General features: G+C 34.9%; 1 long non-coding RNA gene across 1 annotated transcript; it reads left to right on the top strand.

Moving 5' to 3' along the window:
• Positions 1 to 127: 127 nt before the first annotated feature.
• On the top strand, positions 128 to 21,910 carry LOC149933866 (uncharacterized). The gene is made up of 3 exons (XR_016472380.1): positions 128 to 1,156; positions 1,636 to 1,742; positions 21,667 to 21,910. It is a non-coding gene; the product is annotated as an uncharacterized LOC149933866 (long non-coding RNA).
• The last annotated feature ends 6,035 nt before the right edge of the window (positions 21,911 to 27,945 follow it).

Genomic DNA, 27,945 nt, shown 5'->3' with positions numbered 1-27,945 from the left:
TTTCTGTATACTTGAATGGCGTTGCTAAGATAAATTTAGTTAAAAGAAGTAAAGCTTCAATAACCCCGTAATAAAAAATTGCATCACCTTCATATTCTAATTTTATTCAAATGAGTTAACTTGCTAAACTAATATATCTCCTACGAGAAAACTTCAACTTAATAACTCTTAATATCAATTTTAAAAGCTGATATTTTTTATTAATAGACATAAACACCACATTTCGCGGGCTGTAAACCAAAATCACTAAACGGAGTTTTTTTTGAAAATTCTGATTGGGACATTCGAAATATCTTCGTGAATATCTGTGATAAAGACCCGTCTTTTTTGGCACTAGTTTCCGAAATATTGTTTGAATTCGAATAATAATTAATATGAATAGGGTTAAAATGCAAAAAGGAAAGGCTTAACGATGAATGGTACTGCCGCCTATTCCTGGATCAGGTAAGAACACCCTCATCTTTCACTAGTTACGATAAACTAAAGTACCTATAATCCGAAAACTCAACGCTTTGAAAACCATCACAAACAAGTCAAAGTGAAAACATCCTTAATTTATGTTTATAAGGAAAGTTATATAGTTACGATAAACTGAAGTACCTATAATCCTAAAACTCAACGCTTTGAAAACCATAACAGAGTAGGCAAAGATAAAAAATCATTGATTTTTGTTTATAAGGTAAGTTATAATAGTTACAAAACTAGCATACGTGAATGTTCGAAAAGTTTTTACTCTTGCTTTTTTGAACATGCTCACAAATGATCGTTTAACTAATTGTATATTTAGATTAAGTTTGAGGAATTGGTAATATTTTTCTCGCACTAACAAATATTACATTGCCTTTGAAGATTTGTTTTTCAATTTCACAATTTCAATTGTGAAGTACATAGTTGCAGGCTCTAAAACCTATAGAAAGCTCTATCCGAAAAGAATCGTCGTGTAGATGGCTACCAAGGGAGGGCAACGGCAGCTCGCTTAACCAAAAACTGAATTCTTAAGAACTAACCGAGATATGCCGAACTTCATCGCGGTCACTTGAGGTACTATCAGACAAAGAGTTTGCGATTTTGGTGTGGGGAATCTTGGTTGTCTGCACCGCATGGGTGTTTGCTTTTTAGGAACATGTCTTCCGAGAACACAACGGGGACAGCGCCGGTCAGTAAGCTTAACGGCCACGTTCTTACCGATATCTTTATTTTCCTTCGCGCGTTTGTGAGCTATTGGTTTGCGTTAACCGAAAGGGATGACCTAACCCTCCGGAAAGTCTTACCTCAAAAAAATCATACATCTGAAAAATAATTAATTTACTTACAATGCCATTTTATTTTATTTTTATCCCTTTTTGATCTTAAACAAGTTTTTGTGACTTATTTTTAATCACAATCTAAAAAACCGAAAATAAAACTTTTTTCCACCAATAAAGGGATATAAATTTTAAAGATCACATTATTTAACTCTGATAAAATTAGCCATGATATATAGTAAAGAGTTTACTTTTTGTTTTCCCCTTAAAGAGACAATACCTAACTAAAATTTTCCAAACTATACCTTACGAAATTTCTATTATATCAGCTTAATAAGAACAGTAAAATTATAAAATTGTTCTTAAATAACCCCTTAAATATGGTTTTCAGATTTAAGTATTGTTGTACTGATTTTAGCAACTTGAAATCAAAGTGGTTGGTATAAATTCATTGTTGTTGGAGTGGTACCAGTTTGGATCCTTTCATTAATATAAAAGGTAAGAGATATCCATGAAATATAATAATAATTAAATCCATACCTGGTACTGGTATCGGATCCCGATCTCATAGACCGCGTCGACCATCTCCCCGGTATCGCGGATCACGACTTCCTTTTGTTTAATGTCAGGAAAGTGAGCCCACCTCCCCGCAAGCCACCACGTAGCGTTCCCAACTTGAACAAGGCCGACTACCCTGCCATCTCGGCGACCTTATCACAAGTGACTGTAACTCAAGCCACCTCGGTTCATGACGCTTGGGCCATTATCAAGGCGGCCCTTCACTCTGCTGTACTCTCTCGCGTCCCTTTGAAGAAACTATCCTCACGGCATAACCTGCCTTGGGTAGGTCAGTCTCTCCGCCGACTCATTCGCATCACGAAGCGTCGCTATAATAGGGCTCGAAAATACCCTTCCGCTTGTAACCAGCAGAAATTCTCCCATCACCGCTCCATTGTCAAATTCGCTCTTCGTGCTGCACGTACCCATCACATGGACCGAGTGGCATCAGATCTCACTAACAACAGGCGACAGTTTTACCAGCTTGTTTCCCAAAAAGCCAAGCACTCTGGTATCCCTGATCTTAATGGCCCGGAGGGTGCTATCACCTGCGCAGAGTCTAAAGCCAAACTACTGGCCGAAACATTTCAACGCACTTTTCCTGTTCACACATTTGAAACTGTCTCCCTTCTGCCGCCGCGATGTCCTGTAATGCCTCCGATCATCTTCACGGAGCAAGGCGTACAACGTCTGCTGCAGAGAGGCAGGTCTTTTAAGGCTGCGGGCCCTGACGGAATTCCAGCTGCTGTCTTGAAGAACTGTGCCGTGGCCCTGGCTGCTCCCCTAACGCGGCTTTTCCAACTCTCGTACGATTCTGGGAGTATTCCGGCTGATTGGAGTACAGCTAATGTGACTCCCGTTCCAAAGGGCGGTGACAAATCAAATCCGTCTTAATACCGCCCGATTGCACTACTTTCCCTGGTGCTCAAGGCTGATGAACATATCGTGGCTTCGGACATAACCTCCCACCTTCAAGCCCATGATGTTCTGCAGCCTTACCAACATGGGTTTCGCAGCGGCTTTAGTACGGAAACCCAACTACTTTGCTGCGTTGAAGATTGGTTCGACGGGCTGGAACGCACTGGACGTGTTGACATTATCTTGCTCGATTTCCGTAAAGCATTTGACTCTGTGTCTCACGAACTCTTAAAAGCCAAGCTCCACTCCTATGGCATTAGGGGCCAGACCTTGCTTTGGCTGGCTGCCTACCTTCAAAACCGGCGTTTCCGTGTTGTTATTCCAGGGGCTGCGTCCGACTGGCTTCCTGCGGCCTCTGGTGTTCCACAGGGCTCAGTTCTTGGCCCCCTTTTATTCGTCATTTTCATAAACGACATAGGGGACCATGTTATCTCCCGACTGTATATCTTCGCCAACGATGTTGCGCTCTCAAGAACCATTTTCGCCCCCTCCGATGTTATTACCCTACAAGAGGATCTCAATCGTATTCTGTCTTGGAGTGACTCGAACAGGCTACCTCTAAATGCCTCCAAATGCTCAGTCCTCTCCCTTCACCGCTCAGGGCAACCAGCTCACTCTCCCCACTACACTTTGGGGGATGTCGAACTTACGTCCGTCACCTCCCAAAAATACCTCGGGGTAACGCTATCCTGTACCCTTGATTGGAATCCCCATATCTTGACCGTCACTTCCAAAGCCGCCCGTGCCCTAGGTTTTGTGCGCCGACACGTCTCACATTGCTCCTTCCAGACAAAAACCCTCGCTATAAAAACCTATGTCCTCCCCATTCTGCAGTATTGTTCCCCAGTCTGGTCCCCCAACACCGCCAGCGGTATGCATGCCATTGAAACCATCCAACGTAAAGCCCTCCGTTTTGTTGCCAACATCGGTTTCTCTTGGAGTACAAGCATGACGCGAGTCTTGAAAAACTTTAAATGGGATTCCCTCTCGGACCGTCGCCGCGTCAAACGCCTCGCAGTAGTAAACAGTGTTATTCACCGCTCCAACGGAGACCTGGCCCCGCTTACGTCCGCCATCTCGTCTTGGCGTCGTGCTCCGCGCGGGATGAAATCCGCGGCTCTCATTCTTCCTGGCTTTCGACTCTCCGTCCGCAGGCACTCCTTCCTCCCCTCTTCGGTCCGTGACTGGAACTCTCTCCCGGACTTCCTAAAGTCCATTCCCAACCCCAAACAGTTCCGCAAGGAGCTAACTGAGTTCCTAGAACTTCATATTTAACTCGTTTACATGTAATAATGTAATATAACTCCTTTATTTTGTTTTATTTCCCTTGTATCTCCCTCACATTGTACTGTTTTCCTGTACATACAAACTGTATATATTTTTTCTCTGTATATGTATAATTTGTATTGTCCACTGTCTTAACGTGATGGGTCTTAGACCTCTTGTTGAGCAATTAAAGAACTAAAGAACTAAAGAACTTCCTCTTTCTGCCCTCCTTCGCGCTAGCAAAGTCTAGCAAAACCAGTCGAAGGTCGGTTGCACCACGAACCCCAACCACACCAAAAGAGCCCCAGCCACCAACTGCTTATTTTTGGCACCATTGCGCAGTTCAAAAATTTGGACGTTTTGGGCAAACTTGTTTTATCACTTAGACTACGCGGGCCATCGTCTGCTACTAATGTTGCTCTTAGCTTTATAAACTACAAATATCAACTGTCAGTGGGCGAACGAGGAAAATTACCACCGGTCGCCAGCCAAACAAGGGCCGATGTAAGCCCCCCCCCTCTAAATTGCTCCTAGGCAATAGCATACCGAGCCGGGGGGGGCTGTTCTCATGATCTGTCAAAAATTCATCCATAATACACCCGAAGTTATGGCATATACAGTACACTCTATTCGAAAAGTCTTCGCTTTCGTGATCATTGCTCCGCGAGCTTGTTTTATCCGATAGTTAAACCGTTTTAGTTTTACAATATTTTAATGTTAGTGTGGTGAACCGTTACATTTCGTCTGAACGAATAGATAATTACGGTTAAAACGTTTGCTTCGCACGTGTTTACTTTACAAGCTCGCCAACGGTGAATTATCTAATTTAAAAATATATAAAAAGTAGCCAAGCCGATTATGTCTGTTGAGATCTGTTTAAAAAATAATAAGAATTGAAATTAATATTTTACATAAAACATCAGACTAAAGACGATCGAATTATCGGATTATGGTTTGTCAGGAAGGAGGTTCGTTTTGCCCGATAATGAAACAGTAAAAGTTCTCCAATTTGTTTAATAGCTCTTTCTATGAAATAATATGCATGCATACATGTTTAAAAGGTGTTATTTTTTGGAGCGTGCGCTTCCTAATATTTCCGTGTAGAGCGTCTCGTGCGTTTTCGCGCGAGCTAAACAAAAACAAAAACATGCGCGCGCTCTCTAACTTTCACTGCACGATGAATCTAACGTAATGACGTGACCTCTCGTATTTTATAAAAAGAACAATTCCAACACAACAATAGTGGCAAATAAAAAAGGAAATTTTCTTAACCGATTACACTTTCATGGATAAAATTGGTAAATATATCTGAACTAAAATGTGGTATTTAATCATTAATCACCTACGAGTACATTTACTAGTATATATCCGTTACCCGATCGCCGAGCCCTAGATATGATAGTGTTCGTTTCGAGCCATGCTTCATCGTGCAGAAACATGCATTGCAGCAAACGGAAAAATAATTGAACCTCACCTGTAATTGGTTTGTGTAATTTTTTTGGTATTGTTTGAATAAAAGATCAGTCTTTGGTACGTTTTTGTTATGCAAAAAAACTATTTCCTCATTTGACTAAATGGTTATTTTTCTTGACCACATTTATTTATGAATAATCAGTCTTTTTCGACCGATTTTACGTTTTCAGTCATTTTAATTTTTCTAATACGGATATTTTTTTTTAGAAACTTATTATAAACTTTTATTGTGATTAACCGTGAATTTGGAAAGGGACTGAATTCCTTGAAATGTTTTTACTGGCAACTTGAAGAAGGAAGAGGCAGTAACTAAACAAAAAAAGCGCTTCCACTTGTTAAAGTTACTTAAGAATGTTTATTCAAAAATTTATTTAAATAGTTTGACCACAATAAGATCATAAATGTCGACAGGGGAACACTTAATTTGTAGATTGAAAGTAAAAAACTGGTGCAAGTAACATCACTTCATTCCTACTATATATATATATATATATATATATATATATATATATATATATATATATGGAGTTAAATTGACCAGAGCACAAAATGTCAAAGACCTTGGTTTTAATTTTGACAGTAAATTATTATACACTAACCATATACAACAATCAAAAATTAAAGCCGTTAAAATACTTGGCGCCGCCTATGGAATTTCCCGACAATTAAATTCCTCTTTGTGTTTCTTAACTTTATATAAATCTCTAGTTCTCCCTACAATTTTATACGGTTCTATTCTTTTCTCCAGTGCTAGTCCCTCTAGTATAGCAAGTTTAGAGAGCACCCAGAAGAAATTTGTATTACTTTATAAAAATCTTAATTCGGCTTTTAAAAATTTTAATAATGATAAGATCTTGAACGTTCTAAAACTAGATACAATTACTTCATGTCTGATAAACAACGTCATTAAATTCATTCATCGCGCAATTAACGGTAGAATTGTTTCCCCAGAAATACTAGAAAATATAAACTAAATAAATGAAGCTGCAACCTAATTTTTTGTAATATTCCGGTTTTTAAAGTTTTTCTCTACCCGTTTTCAATTTCGGTTTCCGGATTGGACCCATATTTTTGGTTTACCGACGGTTTTTCTGTGTTCCTAAAAGTCGTTTTTTTTTAGATTTTTAGGCCCGTTTTATTATTGAACATTTTTTATTTCGGCCTCGTGCGAAAACTTTATTATCTCACGTGAACTTTTTAAAATGTCGAAAACTCTTGTGAAGTCTTCGTTACGTTCGCGCTTAAGAAGTAGGCCTAATGCAGAAAGTGGTGCAGTTCCGAAGAAAACGCTGTTGAAAGATAAATCTAATGTGCATTCTCCGATCTCATCAACAAACTGTGAGACAGAGATACTGAATAATAGCTATTCAATTTTGTCATCAACCGATGCTGCTTTGAACATTTCAAAACGCATTTCTATTTTACCTCCTCTTCCTGGTGATATTTTAAACTGTTCTCATGCTGCCCTCTGTGAGAATATGGAAGCTCGCCTCGTTGCCCTTGAAACTAAAGTCAGTACCTTGATTATCCAACGTGAAAGTGATACTGTACAAATTTCGGACCATCAAGACCTTATTGATATTCTTTCGGCTGATGTCGCTGTCCAAGGTCAAGAATTACTTGATTTTAAAAAGGACTTTGATGAACTTAAGACGGAGCTACAGAATGAATTTTCTTCAATTCATGCCGGTTGTTCCAACGTTCATTCTGCTATAAAAAAAACAGATGAGGCTATTGCTGAGCTCACCTCTAATCTCAAGCGCCTCGAAGAACGTTATTCGGCTAATTCAACTCCGGATATTGATATTTCCAACGTTCGCGGACTACTATCGGATCTCGGTTTTTTACACACTGAGCTAACTAACGTCCAAGTTGCGCGTTTAGGACGCCAACGCTCTACTCCTCGCCTCGTGAAATTGATTTTCCCCTCTCTGAATTTAAAATACAAATTGCTATCTGGAATGAAGACTTTCCGCGCATCAGATTCATCTATATCTTTGACATGCTCTATTGACCACACTAAACTTCAACAAATGAAGCATTCCGAAGCTGTTGAGGAGCTTCGCTATCGTTATTCTCAAGGCGAGAGAGACTTGGTCATTCGTGATGGCACGGTTCTTGCAAGATCTGAACTTCCACAGCGCCGTATCTCTTCGTCTTCTACCGTACCTACTGATGATACTTCCCCAAAAAACTACTACATTCCCCTAATCTCGTTTTACCTATCTGTCAATCGTCTCTGGTTTTACAAAATATTATCTCTCCTCCAAAGTTAAACCCTTGCGCACCAATTTTTGTTCCTCGTCGCCGTGTTTATATTTCTTCACTTCTTACCAATGTTTGCGGACTAAACACTTATAAACTTACTGAACTTCAAAATATCTGTTCCCAATATGACATCGAACTTGTAGCTTTAACTGAAACCTGGCTAACTAATGATGTTTTGGACTGCGAATGATCACTTTTTAACTCAACTATTTACCGCAGTGATCGTTGCCCACCGTTACGCAGAGGTGGTGTAGCTCTTTATGTGTCGAATCGCATTCAATGTCACAAGCTTGATCTTTTTCCCATTACAGTAACTGATCTCTGGTCTGCGACTCTCGGTTAGGAGTACCTTACTTTATCATGCACAACTGCGTCACATCGATTTTTGGTCTGCGTCATTTACCGCTCGCCAACATACGTTAATCATACTCAAACTCTTGAGCTGATTAAAACCCTGACCAATTACAGCGACTCTAAAGGATTTAATTTACTGATCCTCGGTGACCTAAGCTATCCTCACATTGACTGGTTGACACTAAGTCCTTTGCCTGGTGCGACCCCTCCAACCCGCACGTTTATCGATACACTTTCTTCACTACATTTGCATCAAATTGTAACGACTGCATCTCGGATTTCTACGAATTCTGCTTGAAATATACTTGACTTAATTTTAATGACTGACCCGAATCTCGCGTACGACACTCTTCACCTTCCACCTCTCCGAAAAAGTGACCATAATGTTATTCTGTTCAAAACTGCTGTATCACTGAGCTCAAATCTCCCTGTTCGACGGATTTGTAGAGATTTTTTTAAAAGCGATTTTGAAGACTTCCGTGTTTTTTTGAATAATGTACAATGGGCTGAAATTTTGCAGTCAAGTGATATTGATGTCTTATGGTCAAACTTTATGGCTATTATGGATAAAAGAATTTCGTTGTTTGTCCCATTTCGCCGTTCACATTTTCCTCGCGCTCCATGTGTTGACATCAGACTGTCTAAATCCAGTGCCTATAAATCTAAATATTGGACTACCTATGTCCGTCTTAAGCGACGACATGGTATTACTGATACCGTTACTGCTGCTTATGAAAATTACAAACGCGCGAGAAATGGACTTACCAATGCTTTGAGAAAACAGAAACGGAAAACAGAATATGCTCTATCTAAACAAATTTCTTCGAACCCTAAAGCTTTTTATGGTTATGTCAATAAACTACGAAAAAGGAAATTTACGATTAGCGAAATGAAGACAGTTAAGGGTGCGTTAACCACTGATCTCAGCGAAATTGTGCAAATTCTCGGTTCACATTTTGCCAAGGTTTCATCCAACCAGCCGACTGTTGCTGTCGCGACCTTCACGAGTGATGATCGTCTCTCTGTCTTACAATGTGACCGTACTACTTTATACACGCTTCTTTGTCAGCTGAATGTCACCCAAGCGGCGGGGCCTGACGGTCTTCATCCTTTCCTTTTGAAATCTTTAGCGGCTTCACTCACTGAACCTTTGCATCCTATCATCTCTCATAGTTTCAGTACTGGAACTATACCAGTCTCATGGAAAGTTACGAACCTCACTCCGATACATAAATCTGGTAGCCGTACTGAACCGGGAAATTTTAGGGGAATTGCTCAAACTAGTCAAGTTTCGCGTACCGCAGAACGAATAGCGAAACCGCAATTGGAGACTTTCCTAAATGACACTGAGTTTTTCTCTAAATGCCAACATGGATTCCTTCCTGGAAAATCGTGTTCCAGTAATCTTCTCGCTGCTACCAATGATTGGACCAAATGGCTGAAGTCTGGTAAAGCTGTTGACGTCGTATTCCTAGACCTAAGTAAGGCTTTCGATACGATACCTCACAAAGGTTTACTTGCCGCTTTGCAAACAGCTGGTATAACTGAGTTGGCTCACAAATGGATTAAGGAATTACTGACCAATCGTTCTCAAAAGGTGGTTCGGAATGGAATATCTTCGGATACCCATTGTCCATTGAGCGGAGTACCCCAGGGAACAGTCCTAGGACCACTCTTGTTTTCTGTCATTATAAACAATCTGCCTTCTGCTGTTTCACACGCGACGCCTTATTTGTTATCTGATGATACGAAATTGGGATATCCGTTGGTTGACAGCTATGATTGTCTTCCTTTGCAAAGTGACCTGGATAGCCTTCATATATGGGCGTCAAATCTTGGCATGAAATTCAATCCGTTAAAAAGTTTAGTTCTTCACCTTGGGAGTAACAATCCTTGTCATACCTACACGCTTGATGGTTTAAATATCAAAAGTTCTACTGAGGTTCGTGACCTTGGAGTAATTTCTGATAACCGATTACATTACTCTTCACATACTCGAACTGTCAGTAACTGTATCAACTCGATCTCTGGACTAACTCGTCGCAATTTTTACTTTCGCTCGAAGAAGTTTATGCGCACTATTTACTGTTCTTTAATTCTACCGAATATTGACTTTGCTTCAGTTGTGTGCACTCCTTATTTAACGGGTGATAAAACTTCACTTACTAAATCACATAATCGTTTCACGAAGCTCACTCGTGGCCTAGATAAATCTTCACCAACTCATCGGAATCGTTCCCTCGGAATTGTAGACCCAATATTACGCCATCGTATTAACGACTTGGTTTACGTTTTCGAGCTGTATCAACAATCCCTAAAGATTCCGTGCCATGACACATTTTATGACTTCTTCGTTTTATCAACTAACACGCATACAAGGGGTCATCAAGCCAAATTAGTTAAACCCTTAATTAAACACTCAGTGCGTTTTCGTCATATAACAAGTCGAGTAATAAATGACTGGAATTAAGTTTTACAATCGTCGTCCAAAATTGCCTTTCAAAAGGCAGTTACACTGTGGCTCTCTACTGACGACTCTCTATGAAATCCCTAAAGTCATTTAGTGCCAGGTCAAGCGTTTTAATTTTAATTTTAATTTAAATTTAATTATTATTATTTTTTTTCTTTTTTATTGTTAAAATATTTCTAGTTCCCTTATGTATTACCCTCTGTCGGATTACATATAAGCCTACTGTGGCTTTGTAGTCCTTGTATATTTAAATAAATAAATAAATAAACTACAATTTTAAATTTACTAGAACTCAAAGACTTTTTTATCCGTCAAAACATAACAGCACAATTTTTACTCGTGTCATGAACAATTGTAACGACTATGGTTCCAAAGTAGATTTATTTTCTAATCGAAAACTAAATAACAAAGCTATAATATTCGATAAAGTCCAAGGTGTGCTTTGAATTTGTCCTTGTACGTACGGATATCACTGTATATTTGTAGTTTTTTAAATATTTTAACTTTACTTTTTTTTGGTTTGTTTAAGAACGACTTGGTTTATTATTATGACAAAACCGCAATCTTCCTAATCTCAACATCTCAATTTAATTTAATTTAAATTAATTTATCCGTGAATTTATTTTTTGCTATATATATTTTCCGGGACTTTGTATTGTTGGATATGTACGCGCAACTGTATCATAACTTGCTGGTGTAAATTTATACTGTTTTGTGATACCTTCAAAAAGCCTTTCTATTCCTTATATATATATATATATATATATATATATAAACGTTATCTAAGGGCGCATGAGGAACATCCGCTGTGAAAAACGCGTAATAAAAGATATAACGAAATGGAATGACGAAAATACAGCCACTTATTACATTCAAATACATAAGATATGCAAAAAAGGTTAAGCAATTTAACAAACCCTATGGTAAAAAACAAACTTTGTTTTCATGGAAGCCTTTTCAATAGCACAAGGTATCATTGAAAAGTTTTATATTTGAAGGTATTACAGATAATACTTATAAATTATGTTAGCTGAAATTTTAAAGTTTTGTCGTTTTCTTCCGGTTCGAATTGATTTTGCAGTTAATAACACAGACTCCGACAGCCAAGATAAATGCCAATGCAAATGTTGGTCCCAAAAAAATCCACTCTATAAAAAAACAATTTGAAAAAACTATTATAAACAAACAAGTTTTGATATTAAATATATAAAATGTATATTTCAATGACCACATCACCACAAATTTATTGATAAAGTATCAATCAAACACTAATTCTTTGTAAATCAGCCCTTTAACCGGGCCACTCCTTAAAAAATTCTGTGGCCATTGCGGTTAGTAGCTAACATGTAACGAGAAAACAACCCTTTACAACGTTGCAACTAAATTAGTGCAGTAAAACGCATGACAGTCAATGATAATTATTAATGATTATTTCCTATAATCTTAAATTTATCCCAAAAAACCAGCAGGGTAAAAACAAATGAATTCTGTCGCAATCACATGCCTGACTCTCCTTGTTTCGCTTCCTTCTAATTTACATATTATCTTATTTAACTATTTTTTGGTAACTCGTGTTCGATAGACACAGTTCAAAGTTGAATACTCCTATTTCGATGTTTTCTTAACACGCGTTGTGTAGAGAAAATGTGACCCTTATCAATAGCTCTTTCTATAAAATAATAAATACGCATACATGTATAAATATTGTTATTTTTTGGAGCGCGCGCTTCCTAATATTTCCGTGTTGAGGGTATCGTGCTTTTCAGCGCGAGCTCAACGAAAACAAAAATATGTGCGCGCTCTCTAACTCAAACTGCACGATGAATCTAACGTCATCACGTGACTTCTCGTATTTTATATAAAGAGCTATTGACACCATTTCAAACTGATTGCAAAAGCGTTGTATGTATTTAGTGCGGTATGGCTTCCTGGTTACCGTTACCTTTATTACTAGGTAAATTTATAAGTAAACCGATGGAATGTTTAAGTAATATTATGGTAAGTGTAATGATTATCATTAAAATGGGTGTGGTTAATAGCGGGTATTTCGCTCGCCACGCGCCAAAGTAGACTCGGCTCCTAGTAAACGTTAAGCCTTGTCTCGAATAGAATTTACCCCCATTGCTCTTTTTTAAATAAGTGATTTTACACAGAACTAGGGCAGTTTTCCCAAGAACGTTGCAAAATGCCCGAGATTATCAAAGTGAGAACTAATCGAGGTTTCTAAAATTCATTTCCTGTTAAAAAGAAGGTCTTTCGTTCCCTTTCCGCGACGCGGTTCCTTTGCGACGGTAGCCAGATATTGAATTTGAGCATACGCGTTTCAAAGGCAGTTAAAAAGATTTTAACAATTAATAAGTAATGAACTTTTAATACGGTTAGAAATTCTATTAAATATTTCAAATGATTTAGTGTTGATGAAATGCGTTCAATGTAATTTTGGTAAGTGTAAGTGCAAAACTGTGTTTACAATTAGAATCATGGTAAGAAAGATTTAGTTTAAATTTTTGTCAAGAGAATTGGCATTTATTTGCCCCTTACGATGTAGTGTAAACACTTTTGCATTGGCTAGTTATTTTATGTATAATTTTCATGTACTTATTTAAAATGATCAAAACATTTAATAATTGCAAAAGTCATTCTTACGTTTGTGTTGACAGAATTTTGAAAACATTCGTGTTTTTAGCTGTTTTATTAAGAATTTCTTCGTTTGGGGTTCGATAAAGGAGTGATGGACATGTAAATGGATTCATTTTACTAAATCCATTTCGTTTCCAAACTGTAGTGAAAGGAAGGTTAAAGATGATAACAAAAGCCCACTGAACCAGATTAGAGAAGGAATATATTTTATACGCGATAAATTAGAGCAAATATTTTTACATTTGAGTAGAATAAAGCGTTGCTTCTTTTAGAATTCTGGGTTATTGTAAGTAAGGATGTCTATCAAAATTGGTTAACTTTTTTGATAACATTGTTTAATTATATACGTGGGTTACACTAATTTCCCATAGGTGTGAAATATAGACTGCACCATCGTTAATGGAGTCTTCGGATTCAGTGAATATGAAGTACTTTTTTATCTCATCGTCACAGTGAGCGCGTGATATTTCTCATGAAATGTTTTACTCGTTAGATAGGATAAAGTTTTGGGTAAGACGTCAGTTTTACGTCACTTCATACAAAACATTGTAGATTTTCTAAACCATAATTTTTGACAAATGAATCAAGTAAATAATATAAGAACGACAATTTGACCATTCACTTATCCACCATTAGCAAACACCTTCCTCTGATTCACTATAATGTTTGTAAAACAATATTGTCCAACACGGTTCCCAAAAAGATATGATCCTTTTGAATGGAGAAAATAGTTTAACAACTTGTTTAAAAGCTTCCCAGATTTTGAAGAACGGACAATTTCTCACTGAGGCTAAGCTCCCATTACTTAAATATTATATTTTTCGAAAATAATTTTTAATTTACAAATCTTAAAAATTAAAGTCTAAATCAGAAATTTAACGAATTCAAAGTGTCTTGGTTTTCTTTGTGGGCTAACCCGCCAAATCTCGCGAACACATGAGACGTAATGCGATGGGAAATTATAAAAAATCCTGATTTCCCATATGCTTCGCGAACCAAGTTGTAAAAACGATGAACACGATTGAAGGGGTAATAAAACCAACAACGTCTGGGGAAACTAAATTATATTTATTTATTAAGTTAAACCGATACACGGTACTTCGGCCTAAAGGCCTTCAAGGCGAAGGTACAAGTTAAGACTAACTAACGGAATGTTTTAAAAATAAAAACACACGACGCGAGTAAATAAAAACACGCGACAAGAAAAAGACGAAAATGATCACGCGAAACACAAAAATAAACCTCCTAAAAAGGACTGTCAAACGATGAATGCGTGGTGCGCTCATAACTCACTTGTGAGCTTTGTGTGCATCTGGCTTTAGAGCGCTTAACCGAAAACATTACATAACTCGAGTAGAAAACTGTTCCCACAAAATAAGTTACTAAAAAGTAGCCCCGTTGGAAAAGGCCTCGAATTTTAATCTTGGAAATTTATAATTAATAATTTAATCACTTGAAATTTAAATTAAATGATTAGATGCAAAGTCCCTACTAAATAAAATAAATTCATCATTATCTTTTAATTTTACCAACACTACTTTAAAATACTTACTTTGACATTTCCAAGGTGTTTCATCACTATAATCCCCGCAGTTATCCCATCCATTGCATGTTAAACTTTCATCAATGCACAAATTTATTTTCCAACATCTGAATTCAGTAGCTGCTACTGCATGGTTTACTGAAATAAAACGTAGAGGTTTTAAAAATGGTTTCTTAAAATATAGCGCAACTTTTTTAAAAGGCAAATGATCCTTATGTTTTTCCAAATAATATCTACTCTGCTTATTATTCTATCCATAGTCTATGAATATTTCTAACTGTATTCTTAGCTTTGCGTGTCGCTATTTCTTATCACTTTGACCACCATTCTCAATTATTAAGTGGCGATTAAATTCGTTAATTTTGTAAAATCTCATTCTATGGCTATTGTTAAAATGCTTTCTTCATTACAACATAAACGGTAGTCAATCCACATGGGTCCTGCTTCTATCGGTGGACTGATCACAATTCAATTTGGCTTACTTGTATCTACGCTTCATAAATAAAGATTTCCATATTTTACCTTAAAATATGAAAAACGTTTGTGATGGTTTGAAGAAAACCCCATGTCTTCCCGTAAGATACGATCAAAATTTAGTGTTCTCTGGTTTTTTTTAAGTTATTCTGTTGAAACTATCCATGTTTATTAACTAAGATGTTATACATCCGTTGGAGTGTTCGGAATAACGTTGCATCGACCATATTTAATAAATTTTTGGCATAAGGTTGATACTCCAAGTCATGGTTAAACGTTTTACTTACAATACTTCATTTTTTTTTTGGAACACCCGAGGACATTTTTTTCAACTGTTCAGTTGGCATATTTTGGCCTTTTTGTAAATGCAGCTATCCTTATGCAAGTTTAAATTTGCAAATACCAGCTAAGCGACATGTCTTCGGCAAAATTTAAAAAAAAAACTACGATCGATGTATAGTATCAATAAGCATCAACAAAATTGACGAGCTGAAAAACTATAGATCACGTCTTTAACGTTGGATTAAAACACAATTTAGTACCTAATCGCATCACCTGTTAAATGTATCTCATCACCTCCACCAAAAAAAATTGGTACGATATTACTGATACAAAGTCACTCCACCGAATAGTTTGATCGTTAATTCAAGTAAATCGTATTGTTATAATTGATAAACTTACCGAGACAGTCCGTGGCCAAAGCAAAAGCTATATCGTAGTTGTGCCGGTCATCGGAACACCACTCTACTTTCATATTCAGAGAAATATTTGACACAATGTTGTTAATTGCGAATGATGTCGCTGATTCTACGAACCCACTCAGTATTTCGGATGAAGAATTCGATGCTTTTTTTATTTCGACAATCTTAATTTTGTGTAAGAACACAGTATTAAATACAGTACCTACGGTTTTATTTCAGACTTAGATTAGGTTTTTTTTGAACGAGTAATTATTTTTAGGGTAAATTTTCTTTTGTCAGCATTACTTCACTGGTACCAATGAAAAATATAAATAATAAACCCATAGCATTTGGAGGCTTAACGATAAAAATTGTTTAGAAAATTAACAGTTATCAAGAAGACGCTTTCTCAAGGTGTTAAGCACATTTATTAAGCAGCATTTACAAAACCATGAAGAGTTATTTAAATATTTTACGATTCTGATGATAACTCAACATATTTTAAGTTTAATACGAAACACTTAAGCCTTTTCAACGGGAATATCCCAATTGATATCATAACCTGTAAAAGGGTATCTTTTATAAAATAGACGCACGACATTGATACCAATTGAGTTTACCTAGGAAAGTTTTAATTATCATAATAGTTACGCACCCTTTCACCGAAAATAACAAGCATAACTTATAATTATGTTTCATGAGTTTGGTAGTAATAACTACTAATAGCAATGATAGAAGTCACGAAGAATTGACGTCCTACCACAAATTATAACCTCTCCTAGCGTGAAAAATGCGCAAATTAAACACTGATCTCATTCCAATAAAGGTTTTCTTAGCTAGAGCTCATATGTGTGTAAGAAATTATCTTATGTAAGTGGGGCCTATAACGTAGTTTTTTTAAAAGATCAGTGCTGACACATACACACCAATTTGGTATGTTTGCCGAAATAATGTAGTTTTAATTTAATTCGGTTTAGAATTAAAAGAATAATTTCATCTATACTCACAAATTTAAAATTTTTAAGTGGGGACTTCAATAACCTTTTAAATGTTGCACCGGGAATTTAAAAAAACACACATTCCGCCAAAAACGATATTAAGATTTTCTAAATTTGAGCATATTTGTGTGTAAGAATGATTCTTAAATAAGTGAGGACTTTTACGATCTTTATAATATATCAGTTGCGACATGTACACACCTTTTGGTGTATTTGCTGAAATATTATATATTTCGTGTTTTGTTGCCGTTTCAATTAGTTTGGCTTCTGATTAAAATATTACAATATTTTCATCATTACTCACAAATTTCAATTTTAAATGTGGGAACCTGAAATATCTTTTGAAAGTAGTTCCGGGGACTTTTAGAAAGTCACACATTCCGTTGAAACCGATCTCTTCACAATAAAGGTTTTCTTAGCTAGAGCTCATTTGTGTGTAAGAAATAATCTTACGTTTCAGCATGGTTCACTACACGCGACCACAATGGTGATGAGACAATGAGCCCGTATAAATCCTATATTATATAATCCCATTTTTACTAAAACTGTGTATATATAAGCGAGCAATACTAAAATAGAATTATTAGTTTATGATAGCAAGTTTTACTTTCTCTCTCCCATAAAAGGAAAAGAGTTTTAAATTCCGTTATAATTTCTGTTGTTTGAGATCTTATAAATACTTACTGATATTTGATCCTGACAGTCAGTAATACTTGCTCCTAAACTTAATTTAGCTATCGTTGCAATAATATGGTTTTTTAACAAGTTTTCAGTAAAGGAAACGTCGATAACAAAATGACTTGGCTCTGAGTAATGTGACGCTGAATGACTAACCCTAATGACGGATTGTGGATGTTTACTATTAAGAAGCACTTCAAAATAGTCCATAGATGTCTTATACTCCTGAATCGAATCTATGAAAATTTATAATTATCATCTTATTGACATCGCTTTATTTTTAACATTTTAATAATAATAACATTTGTGGGTTTTTAAAATGGAAATTGGGCAAATGAGAAACGACTTTATTTCGATCTACACTACCGCTACATGTCTTGGGTCAGCAGGCGTATTTTCCAGCTTTTTTAAACCATAACATGAAAAGGTATTTCCACGCGCAAAATGAAGTTGAAAAGCCGTCAGATTTATTACGTGGAAGTCATTTTGTACCAACTACATTTGTGACTATCATGGGTGTTCAGAGGAAGCAAGTTTATTTTCGAGTCGTAGCTACAGCTAGAAGATAACCAACGAATTGGTTTTTTTTTCTAAATGGTCAGTCAGCAGGTCTATTTTGTACATAGTTAAGATGACTAGAGCTAAGGTTTTTTTTTAAAAAAGCAACTATATACAGATAAAATTTAAAAAAAAACCTTTGACATTGTGATGTTTAATTTCCCGGAAAACGATTATAGTTAAAATTCATTTGCCCTTTCATACTCAATAAATAGATGTTCTCTAGCAGAGATTTGTAGAAGAAACTTGAGAGGAATTTTACAAAAACACCACCAACAATCACTGCTACCCTCTTCAAATAAAAGGTTTTCACAGGCAATATTAAGGGTCTAAAATCATCGGGGAAAAACACTCTTTATGGTTTATATATACAACCAAAGGGGTTTTTCTTTTCCCAAATATAAAACTTGAAGATATTTATAAAAGGTGTTAAATAACACATTAAATAGAGTATCTTAACATCGGGTATGGTTAAGCTCCCTTAAGGAAGTGGTTTAGTACCCAAATGGAGAAGTTAAGTACCCTTAAGGAAGTAGAATAACCCTTTTAATGGGGCAGAGTAATAACACAAACTAGAGGGAGTCATTTTGCACCCTTAAAGGAATAGTCAAGGACCCTAAAGGGAATAGTTTAATACCATAAATGGTGTAATAAAGGAATTAAAGGTCAGAAGCATTGCAAACAGTGTAAAACAACCCCTTAAAAAAATACTATTTATGGTGAAGAATAACATAGTTTTTGAACCTGTTTAGATGTTAAATATGGGAAAAGAATAAAAGTTTATATTTTATATTTTAATTTAGCATTTAAGTTTCTTCGAGCGTACATTAGATTCGCGTGGAATTTTCGATTTTCTAAACCATGTGAGAAAACTTATTTCAGAAAAACCTTTTCTAAAAATCCTGAATTCGGGTACCTATGGTTATAAAAGAATGCAAATTTCTATAAAATAACGGATTATGTTTTTAAAGCAAGAGTGATAAATACTAGGTAACAAGAAAAGCATTATTGATCTTCAATATTTTTAATTAATGGAAACGCCTTTTAAAAATTGTAAAAATTCAGAGGAAACAGTGAATACATTTGGAAAACCGATAGAAGATGTAGGTGTTGATCACCAAAGAATATCGGTTGACTTTAGAGCGATTATATCAATAGAAGGAGCGTTTATTAACAGCTATGACCGTTATTCTATAATAGGATATCTTAATTTCATTAGTGTATCCTCATCAGTACTAAAAGTTTTGTGATTGGATGTGAAATTTACATAAAAGGTAAACGGTTCTAGTTACAAAAATAAACTAGTTTAATTCATGTATTTACTCATTGGTCCTACAACTCGGAACGATCACCCGCACGTGTCCAGCATGACGACGTGTCAAAGCGCGCGTATCAGATCTAATGAATAACTCTGAAAATCGCCAAAGATCTAAACACAACGCGCTGTAAAAATTTAAGAGGCAGAAGATTGGAAAATAACATACTTTTTTGAAATATTATTATATACTTACGCGAATACTTCTCATGGGTAGAGACTGTACTTACTTGGGTTATTGAAAGTCAATGCAACTGGCATCCGACTAAATGTTATTGTTAATAACAGTTTCGTTAAACTCTGTAACATATTCTTCTATTGTACGGTCGAATCAACTAATTTTTTTCCGTTAACAATGAAGGCAAACGGAATACACGCAAAAATTGAGTCACATCTCTCGGTTTTACCTTCGCGTGGAAATCAACAACGATGCAGTTGAGGGCATGACGGTCAGGTAGCTGTATTTGTTTGGCAGAATCTGTACTGCTACGTGTAATAAGCGCATATGGTGTAATTGCGAAGCTGGTAGTCGAAATTGATCGTGAAATACTTTGAGCCACTAACGTTGGATTTATTTCTGCAAGCTGAAAAAAAGGTATATTTACTATTTGGATTTCGTTAAATTTTGATTCCATTTATATATTTATTAAACTGAGGATAAATATTTTATATTTTCAAATAATCTGCTTGTTCGAAATATCTTGCTAGTATCGCTTGCCAACCCTGTACAAATTAAGCAATTAGAAAGATTTGCGCTCTTCAAATTGTGACGTTTCAATTTTGAAAATAAATTAAAATGTTTGTCTTTCTTTTTTAAATATTTTAAGAAAATTTTCTGAAATTGGAAAACGTTTAAAATTGTAATAAATAACATTCAATTCATTTGAATTTTGTATTCGTTTAATTACAATGGCCAAAAGCATTGATTATAACTGATAAATTATGAAATGCTTTCGGGGACAGTAATGAAATAAACCATTTATATAATAGGAGGGAAGTTATATGGTTCTTAGTGAAATGATAATCATTTTATTGATGTTGAGAAATACTAAGGAGTTGGGGGCATTTTTAACATTTCTTTTAGTAACAATATCATTTACAACTTTATTTAGAGTATGTGAGCCAAAAATTGGGTAAATGAAATGTATTCAATGTTTTTGTCTTGATAAAGAGATAAATAAAATCTGACATATACCAGTTTGCCCCTTGAAAAAATATGTTAAAAATTATGCTCACAATAAACAAGAATTGTCGATTTCCTCTTCCATACATCTTTTTTCGGAGATTTTATAAGCAAAATGTCATTTGAAGCATCTTCTAGCCAACTACATTGAAGAAATATTATTGTTGGATGGTTTGGAACTGGAAGACTGTAGCAGACAGTGCTACGATAATGGTTCAAATTTGGCTGCTACATATAAAGGCGTACAAGCACGGATCTTAACTAAAACCGAACTAGCAACATTAATCCCTTGTTCACTCTTTGGAACTATTAAAAGAATAATTAACTTCGAGTTTATTTGTACATTAGGTTAGTGGGACGAATAATCATGTTTAAATGACAGAGTTAATGTATCGGTTCAGAGTTTACCAATTTCAATAAACATGGCTTCCAAATTAGTCATAGGACTTAAAGATTCAATTCTTTTATTAGAGAAAATGAAACCGAAAATTTACAGTTACAATCTAAGGAAACTTGTCAGAAAATGAATTTGGTGGCCGAATTTAAACCAACGAAAAAAGGGAAAGTTAAGAAGGTGCCGTCTTAAAAGCTGCAGATGAATGACAATTACTATCGGAAGAAAAAAACAAACCAGCTCTATTGATCAAATACTTTAACAGCTTGAATGATGTTTTGAAAAGCTTAACCTCAATTGAGAAGATTTGGATTTGAGTGGACACTCACTTTCAACAATGGATGTTTCTTGTCTAAAGCGATGTGCCAGAAAATGTGCACTGAAATACAAGTCGACTAAGACCCATTTGAGCTCGCTTCGGAGATCGAAAGTTTAAAATTTAAAGCAAAAATTTAAGACAACTTTATTTACACTCAGGGCCGGACTGGAAGGGTAAAGGCGAAGTCGGTTAGTTAATGATATCGCCAAAGATTTATACATTTCTTTACCCTTAAGCTTCGTGGTTAGCTATTATCATGTAAATAATAATCTGTTGTGTTTGTTGTGTTTGTTGTCTTTGTACGGGCATTAATTCTTCAACTTCTTCTTATAGATTTTTTGGACGGACCGAGTGCTGAGTGTTATGCGACCTCTCAACGTCCAATGGCAGGATTTCCACCAATTGTTCACGGTATTCGTCTTAGTATCAATTTGCGATTTATTGGCGCCGGCCGGGAATCGAACCCGGGTCTGCTGCGTGCAAGAGATTTACTCTAACCACAAAGCCACCGACGCTTGTTAAGATACTGTGTTTTTCGAAAACCGCAGTGGCGAATGTCCTTTACGAAGTTATAACGTTAGGTACACCATTTTAAATATTTATAAATTATATTAATCTGATATTTAATTAAATATTTATAAATTATATTAATCTGATATTAAATTAAATATTTATAAACTATATTAATCTGATATTTAATTAAATATTTATAAATTATATTAATCTGATATTTAATTAAATATTTATAAATTATATTAATCTGATATTTAATTAAATATTTATAAATTATATTAATCTGATATTTAATTAAATATTTATAAATTATATTAATCTGATATATAATTAAATATTTATAAATTGTATTAATCTTATATTTAATCAAATATTTATAAATTATAATAATCTTATATTTAATTAAATATTTATAAATTATATTAATCTTATATTTAATTAAATATTTAAATTATATTAATCTTATATTTAATCAAATATTTATAAATTATATTAATCTTATATTTAATTAAATATTTATAAATTATATTAATCTTATATTTAATTAAATATTTATAAAATATATTAATCTTATATTTAATTAAATATTTATAAATTATATTTATCTTATATTTAATTAAATATTTAAAAATTATATTAATCTTATATTTAATTAAATATTTATAAATTATATTAATCTTATATTTAATTAAATATTTATAAATTATATTAATCTTATATTTAATTAAATATTTATAAATTATATTAATCTTATATTTAATTAAATATTTACAAATTATATTAATCTTATATTTAATTAAATATTTATAAATTGTATTAATCTTATATTTAATTAAATATTTTAGTATTTTAATGTAAAATCTGCTCTTGATCAGGAATTGAACTCGGGTCGCATCGTTACAATGCAGATAGTAAGTAATAATATAGCGCCACCGTGTGGAAAACTATCAATCAAACCGGGTAAAAAATATAATCTCTTCAATTTTTCGAACTTTAGTCAAATCTCGAGGGGTCCAAAAAACACGAAATAAAGGTATATAAGGCCGTTGCCGTCAATTTAGAAGATTTAGTCTTTCTTAGTTCTTGGCTGTCAGACGAAATACTACAGGACGGGGTCCTGGTGTTGGTCAAAAGTTATGAGGTAACGTTGCGGTTTTAATTATTATGTTCGGACTAACTCAAGTCAGCTGTAAGATAAAATTGATTGTTATTTTTTTTTAATTGGAATAACCTAATTATACCCTTGAAATTGTCAACTTAACCTGTGAGGCTAAGTAAGTAGATTGGAAGTAATTAGTAGCGAACAGCTCTCAGCTGTTAATTAAGACGGAGTTTATAGTTAGGTAGTTTGAATTTAGTAAAAATTACTCAGTATAATTTATAATATTTACTTAAGTGTAAGTGTGTTTTGGTTTATGTTTCAATCATAATGAACTAAGACAAATCTAGTCTTAGACACTTAAGTACCAGTTCTGTACAAATACGTAGAAGGGATATATATTGTTGGGTTATTGATGAAAGTTAAATCTAGAACGTTACATAGACTGTTCTGAATAAAAATAGACATTTATAATTTTGCATAATTCTGGTTGCCATTTTATTTCTAATCACTCGCCCACAACATTACAGTTCTGGCAATCCCGAATCAAATAAATTTTCGATATAACGGCGACGGGAAATTATTCTCGTAAATTTATCGCGCGGCCTTAGGGAATATTCTTATAACAAAATTCGATAATCTATCGTTTAATTAAAATCAGCCCGATTCCGTGAAAATTATAAACCAAAAAGCGAACGGTCGTTTTAATACCCTCTGTAGATATTTATTTCATTAAAATTTGTTTCGTATTATACATGTATTCAACTTATAAACTTGTACTGTAAAAAAGGGTTAAATTCAATTGTGCAGTGTTATAGTACGTCTAACTCACTGTTGTAACAACTAACTTATGATATTCTGAATAAATTAAAATTGGTCGTTTCGTCTCAATTATTTTAATTATAATTAAAATTTTATACCGGGCGGGATAGAACTGGGATAACATTTTTAACAAATAACTCTAAATTTCGGAGATATATCTTAAAGAGTTATCTCGAGAAATTAATAATACTAGGGACTATTCTTCCGAGGAGAGGTATATTTTGGCTTGCCAACTTGTTGAAGTTCATTTTGGACCTGTACATGTTTCAATTTAACTTTTTAAGTTTATTATTCATTACTCTCACTGATTGGTTCGCCTAAAGCTTTATTTCATACTGTTATATTTTATATATTGAATTTGGAATTCCAAAAGTAAGATTTGCGTTGAATTCTCCGAAAGTTAGGGAAGGTTCGCTGTTTTTATAGTTCATTTTGGACCTGTACATATTTCAATTTTAATTTTTAAGTGTATTATTCATTACTCTCACTGGGCGGTTCGCCTAAAGCTTTATTTTATACTGTGATATTTTATATAGTTAAATTGTAATTCCAAAAGTAAGATTTGGATAGATATTAAAATTAAGCTTCGAGAAACAGCAATTTCTAGAGTACATTTTTAATCCGAGTCTTATTTTTTTTAAGGAATAGTATTAAATGGCTTAGTTTTATTTTGCTTCTGATTTAAAAATTAATTTTATTGTTTTTTTACATTTGTATAAGGAAGGTTATTTAATTTTTTAATAGTTTAGTTCGAAATTTATTTTGTTATATAAAAATTAAATAACTACATAAGTTTTGTAATTTATATGTTAACTGCTAATACTTAAGTTACCAACTTTCGAAAACTTATCGTAAAAATTTAATAACCTTATATAATAAATTTAAATTCTTAATTTTTATGCAGAGTTCGTGTTATTACAATCAAATTGTACACTTGTTGCTAGAGTTTTTCCATTATCTTGTATTTTAATGTTTTAAATAAAATATTTATATCAAGTTTGGCTTTTTAAATTATTTGTTCAGAATACGATATCCAATGAACGTCCTAGTTTCATCCCTATTGAGCCATGATTGAACCAAATTAAAGGTTTTATTGAAAGACATCCAGGGGACGACCACCGTAATCTCCGTCGGACGTCCGAAAACTCGTCCCCGGGACGTACTACGGCTCTAGACAAACCGGACATTTGGTCGTTCTTTAACGTCCAACCGACGTCAAACCCGGATTTTGGTATGTCTTACGGACGAAGACAAGATCCGAGTGTGACGTCTATCGGATGTCCAAAGGACGTTTTTGTGTTTGCAGGGCGGTTGTTTCGTCTCAATTATTTTAATTAAAATTAAAATTTTATACCGGGCGGGATTGAACCGGGGTTACGTTTTTAGTAAATAACTCTGAATTGCGGAGATATGTTTAAGGGTCATCTCGATAAATTATTACCACTAGGGAAAATTCTTCCGAGGAGAGGTATATTTTGGCTTGCCAACTTGTTTCATCTACTCTAAATTTACTATATGGGTCAATGCTTACTTCGCATATTTTTTCGCCAAATTGTTTCTTTTTCTGGCGATTTCGCTTTACTGGAAGCTCCGACTCTACTTCGATATTCATATTTTCGTCAAGAAGTATAACCAAGGAATTTTAATGCAGTTTCTTTTAATGTTAAAAATTCATCACTCAGTACCTCTAGTTAAAGAATACTCGCCTGAATCATACGCCAGGGGCTCATCATGTCCAATTCTTTAGTCTGAAGATACGTTGATACTGGGCATAAAATTTCATAAATTTGAATGAAAATGAATCTAGTAAAAATGGTTTCAAGCTTGCACCAGTTTAGTAAGAGGGAAGCTGCCTCAGAACACACTTCTGCATCAAAATCACCGCTACTCTTAATGGCATATATAACCTCAATTAAGATCTTGAAAAAGATGTAATAATGCGCGGTACTTGTTCAAACAACGAGTTTTTCCTATATTTACAAGTCGAAGTAATTTTTCTCTACACTATTAATGAAAAAGGTTAAACGTTCACCCTTTTGAGGTTCAAACTCATGCATCCCATTAATGACCTTATTTGGTTCTGATGTGAATCATTACAAATGGGTCTATTTTGCCTCTTTGCAAATGGTGCAAAATCGAACCTTGGAAAATGGTTAAATTTTTAACCATTAAAAATGGGTTCAAAAGCTAACCTACTATAGTTCAATGTTCCACCATCGAAAGGTTCAATGTCGTACCTGTGAAAGGTTCCATGTTATACCTGCGATAGGTTCAATTTCGTACCTGCGAAAAGTTCAACGTTATACCATCAAAGGTTCAAGGTAATTCCTGCCAAACGTTCAATTTCGTACCTGCGAAAGGTTCCATTTCGTTCATGTTAAATTATGCACCATCAAAGGATCATTTACGAACTCGTTTATGCTGGTTTAAATATAAACCTTTGATTGGTTTCAATCCTAACCCTTTTACAAATCTTTTACGAACTTTCGAAAGGTTGAAATATTTTCCCATATGGGTTTAATATCTCAACTGACAAAAGGTCAAACACCAACCTTGCAAAGGTTTTAAAGATAATTTATTGAAAGGTTCAAACAGAATCACATAAGAGGCTGCAATTATTTATTTGCAAGAAAGAACTACAATTTTTAAGTACGCTTTTTCTCTACTAAGACAATGTATTAGGAATTATCCGAAATGAGACAGATATGCGTTTCAGTGGGTCGATTTCTAAAACTACAGTTTGAACAAATTTAAAGGTTTTTTAACGTTCTTTTCATATTCGAAATTACAAATGTAGAACCTAGCAAAATTAAAACCGCAAGTACATTTTGCAACCTTTTCGTGCGGAAAAAAGGGAAATTCTCAAGCAGCGTATCGTATCAGTTAGGATAACGAGTACGGTCCAGAAAATAATCCTACCCTTGCTCAAAGATATTAATTCACTAAGACGGGGAAAGATGGTGACACAATGCCAGTCGTGGCCTTTCGTAGCGTGAATTAAATCTGATAGAGGGGGTTACATACAGAGGAAAGAATCAATCACAAATCTTCATTTAACACTAATGTATAAAACCATAGATACAAAATAAACAAATGAGTGGGAACCGAGGGAATAATTCTATTTTCCTCTAGTGATGGTTGGGCCATCTCAACTATGCTTATTTTATCTTTTCAAAAATAAGATGGGGAATTTCAACATAAAATATACACTCATTGACCTTACAATTGTTAATGAAATTATCTCTTACAATTCTGCATGGGATCAGTGCCGGTGCTTTTAAAACGGCCATTCTAGCTCGAAAGATAGTGGGGGCAAAAACAAATATACACTAACACTAATAATAAACACTGCAATAAAAATACTACAATTAAACAATGGCAAATAAGTAATTCAAAAATTACAAAGGCGAGGGTAACGCACGAACGAAAAAGGTAATCCTAACTGTGTAAATACACGAAACGGAATGAGCTCTTAACTTGCGGGGACCTGTCTTTAACTTTTCTCCGAACAATATTGAGGGTTTATTCCTTTATTCTAAGAATGATTCTCTACGTTGCACTGGATATTTCATATTTAGACTCTTCAAGGGGGGCGGGTTATGATAAACTTCTACTTATCACTTGTTTCGTGGCTGCTCTTCGATTTACGGGATTCCGGATTACGGGGTTCCGAATTACGCAAGACATACAAACACGCGTTTTCTTGGAGGAGCTCTACGGGGTACTTCTTGTTTCGCGGTGACAGTTCCAAACAGTCAATTCGTCTCACTTACGGCCTGGACGCCCAGATTACGGTAACTAACTAGCCGGATTACGGTACGGGTGTCCGGATGACGACGATGAACTTCTTACAAGCGGGCGTAGGTACTTCAGGTTTTGTTCTGAAACGTTTGGTTAATTGAGGGAATCTGTCATCTGGGTTTCTTCTCTCGGTACGGCTATATATTGGAAGATCAACAGGTGATTTGAGGGCATAACATTTCCCAGATTCCTGGCCGCTTGGATTATGCTCTTCCGTTCGGAATGCTCTGGATGTGGGTCATCTAGGTAGTCAGCGATTGTTGTTTCGATCATGAGGGATGCAGTAAGGGTTAATTCATACCTAAGCTATCTATCTTTTCGACATGGTCCTTCTCTTGCCCGAGAAGCAGAGTTCTTTACTCGCTGGCACAAGCCGA

The sequence above is a fragment of the Leiobunum rupestre genome, chromosome 7 (genome assembly GCF_980474605.1).
Source record: "Leiobunum rupestre chromosome 7, qqLeiRupe1.1.hap1, whole genome shotgun sequence".
NCBI lineage: Eukaryota > Metazoa > Arthropoda > Arachnida > Opiliones > Sclerosomatidae > Leiobunum > Leiobunum rupestre.
Note: the sequence above shows the minus strand (reverse complement) of the source record. Positions and strands in the feature narration are given on the sequence as shown.